Source organism: Oratosquilla oratoria, chromosome 30 (assembly GCF_046742065.1).
Source record: "Oratosquilla oratoria isolate Oo_2021 chromosome 30, ASM4674206v1, whole genome shotgun sequence".
NCBI lineage: Eukaryota > Metazoa > Arthropoda > Malacostraca > Stomatopoda > Squillidae > Oratosquilla > Oratosquilla oratoria.
Genome location: NC_134806.1, coordinates 30638456 through 30645466, shown reverse-complemented (window position 1 = coordinate 30645466; position 7011 = coordinate 30638456).

Here is a 7011-nt window from a genome sequence, read left to right as displayed (position 1 = left end):
ATGAAATTGCTTGGCGTCAGTCACTTAGAATATGCTGTTTCCGTATAGTCACCGAATCTCATAAAGACATTGACAGATCGGAAAAAGTACAACGACGAGCCACATAACTGATTCCAAATATCAAAAATAAATCGTACAAAAATCGACTAAAACATATGAATCTGTTCTCCCTAAAAAACGTAGACTCAGAGGTGACTTGACACACGTCTTTAAGATTCTAAAGGGAATTGGCAACATCAAAAGTGACAAAATTTTCACATTGAATGAGAATCCGACAAGAAATAATGGTCTCAAACTGTCAGGAAATAGATTTAATTTGTAAGTGGGCAGAAACAACTTCGCCAACCGTGTAGTTAATGAATAAAATAGACCTCCTGCAGAGGCAGTGCAATATAGTTCAGTTCGAAGCTTTAAGATTTGTTTAGACTTTAGATGAACACCAAAGCAAGATGCTGTAATACCTGCCATCTATTTTATATTATTTATTTGTTTGTTATCATTTGTCTGTTTATCATTATTTGCTTGATTATCATTTATTAAGATTTGTCTGTCAATTTATTATTATCTACAATTTACCTGTTTATTTATTATTCAAGTTTACCTATCTATTTTATTTTATCTATTATTTTTTATATTATTATAATTGTATTTATTCATTTATTTATCATTATTATAATTTTTTCGCATCCGACCTTGTTATGGACCAAAAGGTCTCCTGTCGGCATGCTCTTCCTTTGTAATCCTTTGTAAAGGGACGACGACGTTCCTTAACGGAAAGAGAAATCTATTGTGGGGATAGTTCTTTCTAGGCTCATGGTGTCTTTACGAATTCGTGAGTGGGTGCTATTGCGAAGTCGTGGGCCTTGGACGAAACGAGATCTTTTCTTGTCTGGAAGAAAGAAAATCTTAGAGAGGAGGGAAGACAATGCCGTCTTCGCGTATTGATACCTGAGACACAAGGCGAGATGATTGATAGCTTAAGACAGCGCCCGCGTATGTGTGTGTTTGTGTGCGTGATTGTGTGAGTGAGGTTTCCGGTGGGTATACAAACGTGTAGTGTAGTGCCGGATTGCTGGAATGGGTTCGAAGGATTGTAGCATTGGAATATTCTTTGGGAATCCTAACGCCAGAATATCAGAAAATACTCTCGGGTTAGTGACGCCGGGGCACTGACAAAGTGTCTCAGTATTCCTGTTCATTGGAAGGATCTCAGCATAGCGGTGCCGAATTATTAGAAGAGGTTTTTAGGTTAGGAGACTGGTTCGGACTCGGAGACGTAAATGGGCAAAACGGATCAACAATGTGAGGTGCCAGGCGCATCAACACAGGAACGAGGAGCCATAAACAACTATGAAGCCTTGAGTGGACAAACAACTTGGACTCTGAGGACGTATTCAAGTCGGTCTCGTTAGATGAAGTAGAATGTTGTGAATGTAAGTCAGTGGTTCTCAATCTAAGGCACATAGAGGATTAGGCTGATATAAAGAAATTTAAAAGTGATACCGTAAGCGAAACTAGTGGTATCTAAAGGTCCTTTAATGATTCTAATATGAACGATCCCCAGAAGGCCAGTATGTAAGTATGGGATGCTCCACGAAATTGAAATCGTGTTTCAGTTCCATATAACCTAACGTGGTATACAGGTTGTAGCTGATAAACATCCAACTTCACGTGTTGAACATAAACACTCAAGCAACAGTAAGTAAAATCTGTTGAGTCAACACCGTCTGCAGACGCGGGTTAACCGAATGGGTCTATGGTAAACTTTACTGGCTTCACCGATCGTACATCATACTTTAATCTTTGCGTATTTTAGCAGGATTAACAAAACGTTTTGTAACTATTCCTACGCAAATAACTTACTTCAGCGACACGAGAGAAAAAAAGGTACTCAACCAGATCTTTCCTGTCCGACAAAAAGTGTTTTATATATTTTCTTACTACTAGCACCAGAATTATTTTTCTTCCAAGATGGGACCCTCCGTGTTTATTTATCTATTTTTTATTTTATTTATTTGTTCATTCATTCATTTACTTCATCTATTCCTATATTAATTTGTTTTATTCATTTACTAATTAACTTATTTATCTATTAATTAATTATCTACTTATTTGTTTCTTCGTTTGTTTATCTATTAAATCATTCATCATTACTGTTGTCAGCTAATCCTATTCAAGTGAAATACGAACCACGAGCTGAATGAATTCACTGTTTGGCGCCGAAATTTGTCTCTTACATCTATTCCGGCTGTCGACAAGCAATTTTTTTTTCGGCTGATAAAGAAAAAAAATCGTGACATTGTCAAAGGACTGATAACTAATTCGGACTAACTCCTCACCAGAACAAAACGGTGTAGTCTCAAAATAGTGACTATATTTGAGCGACCCGGTCAGGTCAGGTTAGGTTAGGTTAGGTTACCTTAGGTTGAGCTAGGCTGGGTTAGGTTGGGTTAGGTTAGATGAGGTGAGGTGAGGTTAGGTTAGGTTAGGTTAGGTTACGTTACGTTACGTTACGTTACGTTAAGTCACGTCAGGTCAGGTTAGGTTAGGTTAGATTAGATTAGGTTACGTTCGGTTGGCTTAGGTTAGATTAGGTTACGTTTTGTTGGGTTGGGTTAGGTTAAGTTAGGATAAGTTAGGTTAGGTTAGATTACCTGCTACTAGGACTCGTTATTCTAACACTTTCTATAATGGCCATAACCCACCAAAACACAACAATTGTTCAGTAAACTTCTCACTGACATTTGCACATTTATTAAAGCTGTCACTAAGTTATTCGTATCAATAGTGGGGAAACTTCTTCCAAGGACACAGCGAAAGGAGTAAAGTTTTTCTCACTTCACAAGCATGCTGGCCCTGCATGAAAAACAAATCGCATAATGTTATCGTCAACAACTCGTTTCATTGCTCTGTAAAAGGAAGGTGAGCCCTTATAGGCGGGAACACGCGCGCGCACTCACACACAAACACACACACACACGCACGCACACACACACACACACACACACACACACACACACACACACACACACACACACACACACACACACACACACACACACACATACACCACAACATCACAAACACACACAACACACTCTCATCCCTCTCTCTCCTCCTCTCTCTCTCTCTATATAAAATATATATATATCTATATATCTATAAATATAAATATATATATACATACCATACATTATACCATATCTACCTCTCTTTCTCTTTTTGTTTTTTATTTCTTTTTTTTTTTTCTCGCTCTCTCTCATCCATCTTCTCTCTCTTCTCCTCCTCTCTCCTCTCTCCTCTCTCGCTCATATCTCTCACTCCACTCTCTTCTCCTAATCTCGTCAGTCCTCCCTCCTCTCTCCTCTCTCTCTCCCACTCTCTCACGTCCTCCTCTTCTCCTCTCTCTTCTCTTTTTCTTCTCTCTCTCTCTCTCTCTCTCTCCGCTCCTTTCTCTCGGTTCTCCTTCTCGTCTCTACTCTCACATCTCTCTCTCTCTCTCTCTCTCTCTCTCTATCTATCTATCTATCTATCTATCTATCTATCTATCTATCTATCTCTCTCTTTCTGTCTGTCTGTCTGTCTATCTGTCTGTCTGTCTGTCTGTCTGTCTGTTTGTCTCTGTCTCTGTCTCTCCCCCCAAAGGGATTTTGTTTATCTAGGCGCAGTGACATGAGTGTCGGCGGCACTCTCCCAATCTCATCAATATGTTTGTTTGTTTGCTTATTTGCTTTTTTTCCCTACTGCGGCTGCAGAGCGATTGCAGTCGGGTTTGTCGAAGAGGAACTAAAGCAGATGGATGACTTTTCTTTTTCAGCATATGAGAATACTCTATTTATATATATATATATATATATATATATATATATATACATATATATATATATATGTATATTATGCACATCACTACGACACACACTTATATATATATATATGTGTGTGTGTGTGTGTTGTGTGTGTGTGGTGTGGTGTGTGTGTGTGTGTGTGTGTGTGTGCGTGTGCGTGTGCGTGTGTGTGTGTGTGTGTGTGTGTGTGTGTGTACATGAATATTTATATATATCATATACATACATATACCAAGGCTTTTTTCCCCTTACAAGGGAGGTAGCCAAAAAGGAAAAGGCATAAAATCATTCCCACACATTCCATCCCTAAATACACTCCACACCCCTCCACGCTCCCTCTTATCTTAGCACCTCCTGGATGGGTGGGAGTGGATTTCATGTTTTTATTTTGGTTATCTCCCTTTTAAGGGGAAAAAAAGCAGTTGGTATATGTATGTATGTATATACATACGATATATATATTCATAATATATAATAATATATATATATATATATATATATGATATAGGCAATACAACACTATATTGAATTAGGCGAGGCAGATGAAGGGGGCCAAGGGGCAAAGGGGGGATCAGGGAGGAGATGGGGAGGGACACACCAGGAGGATCCAGGCAGGGGGTAGGGGAGGGGACCAGGAGCAGGCAGAGGTCAGGGCAGGGGAGCAGGGGAGGGGATGCGCAGGGGAGGGAGGAGGAACAGGCCAAGAATGGAGGGGGAAGGTCAAACCCAGCAGGGAGGGGGGGGGACAGACAAGGGAGCAGAGTGGGAGGCAGGGAGGGACAGGGGGGTCCAGGAGGGGGTAATGAGCAGAGGGGACAGGGGCCAAGATGGGGAGGGAGGGAAGCCAGGAAAGCACATGGGGACGGCACCTAGCAGAAAGGTTGGAGACAGGGGTGGAGCTCCAGGTAGCAGCAGAGGGGCGGTAGAGGGGAAGGGCAGGAGGGAAAGCAGAGGGCAAGGGCGTCACAACCCCATGATGGGAGGAGAGATGGGGGGAGCAGGAGGGGAAGCCAGCAGCAAGGCAGGCAGCAGGCCAGGACGCCAGAGAGGGAGAGGAGAGGCAGCAGAGGGGCAGGGAGAGCCAGCAGGACAGGGAGGCAAAGGCAAGAGGGGGGAAGTCAGGCAGACCAGAGGGGGGGGAGAGGAGCACCAGCAGGGCACAAGGAGGGGCAGGGCAGGAGGAGGCCCAGGGCAGGCAGGGCAAACCACCAGAGGGCAGAGCAGCAGAGGGAGGGAAGGAGTGGGGGAGGACAGGCACATCCAGGGAGGGCCCAGGGGGCAGGGAGCAGCTCAGGCCAGAAGGCAGGGGGCAGGGAACGAAAAGGGCAGGGGGGGGAAGCAGAGGGAGGAGGGAGGCGAGGGCAGTCAGCAGACAGGCAGGGGGGGGAGGGGAGAGTCAGAGGAGGAGGAGTGGGACGACAGCCAGGCAAGGGAGGAGGAGGGGGCACCCAGGGAGAGGGCCAGGAGGAAGGGGGAAGGAGTAGGCCAGGGCAGAGAGAGTGGACAAAGAGGAAAGGAGAGGGGGGAGGGCATCAGCAGGGGCACATGCAGGGGGAAGCAGGAGGCCAATGGCATCAGGGGGCAGGGAGGAGAGGCAGCCAAGAAGCAAGGGTCGCCGAGGGGAGGATGGGCCAGGAAGCGGTCCAGGGGGGGCAGTCAGAGGCGCGTCAGAGGCAGGAAGGGGGAAAGGGGCTGACAGATGGGAGAAGAGGGCAGCGCAGGAGCCCAGGGGGGGTGGCAGGAGGCAGCGCAGAGAGAGGGGCACAGAGGGGGATGAGGGGGAGAGACCAGCCAAGGACAGTGGAGGGCAGCACCAGGCAGGGACAGAGGGGGGGTTCACTCTTCTAGGGGCCCAGCGCCCAGGGCAGACAGGGAGAGAACTCAGAGGGCAGGAAAGACATGAGGTCAGCAAGGGCCCAGAGGGGAGGGGGGAAGGCCAGAGTCAGCCAGGGTCAGGGGAGGCAGAGAAGAAGGGAGGAACCAACAGGGTATGGACCAGAAGGGAGGAGGGGCACCAGACAGAGAGCCGGAAGAATGGGAGGGGCAGGCCCAGGGGGCGGGGGCCAGCAGGTGGGAGCAGGCAAGAGGAGCCAGAGGGGGAGCAAGCCAAGGGCAGGGGAGGCAGAAAGGGGAAGGAGGGCAGCCAGGGTCATGCCCAGGGCAGCCAGAGGGGGGGTGGGAAAATAAAGGCCAAGGGAGGCAGGGGGGCAGGGAGGGGGGACAGGAGGGGAGCCGGGGGAGGCCAGGAAGGCAAGGGGCAACAGGGAGGGAAGTCCAGGACCAGAGTAAGGAGAAAGGGGGGAGCCAAAGAGGGGGGGGTGGGCCATGGACAGGCCAGGAGGGACAGAGGGAGACAGGGGGAGAGGCAGAGAGGTCAGCAGGGGGGCAAGGGGAGGGGAGGGCCAAGGTTGGCCAGATGGGAAGGAGCAGGGGCAGCAGCAGACAGGCAGAGAGACAGAGGGACCAGACAGGGCAAGGAGGGCCAGTAAGGGAGGGCAAGGAGAAAGAGGGCAGGCCAGGGCCAGGTCAGCAGCAAGAGAGGCAGGGAGAGGGGGGGGGAAAGGAGACAGAGGAGAACCAGGGAGTAGAAAGGCAGGGAGGTAGGGCCAAGGGCAGGGCAGGAAAGGGGGTAGGGAGGCCAACAGGACGGGAAAGGCAAGCAGGCCAGAGGCAAAGGAGCAGGGAGTAGGGGGCAGAGGGGCCAGGGGGAGGAGGGGGGGAGAGGCAGCAGCTAGAACAAACCAGGGAGCGTGTGATTCACAAATGCGTAAGTACACCACTAGGAAAAAGTTAAACTAACGAAGCAGAGCGCTTTCGTATAATTACATCTTCAGTGCACTGAAGATGTAATTATACGAAAGCGCTCTGCCTCGTTAGTTTACTTTTCCTAGTGGTTACTTACGCATATATATACACAAAACATAAACAAAAACATAAACATACATATATATATATATAAATATATACACACACACACACACATATATATATATATATATATATATATATATATATATATATATATATATATATATATATATATACCTCTGGCTTCCACACCTCTTAAACTAATCCTTCTTCTTCACTCATTCTTTCCATGTGTCCAAACCATCCAAATACTCGTTCATCAACCCTATCTCCCAACTCCCTTTCCCCTTCCTCACCT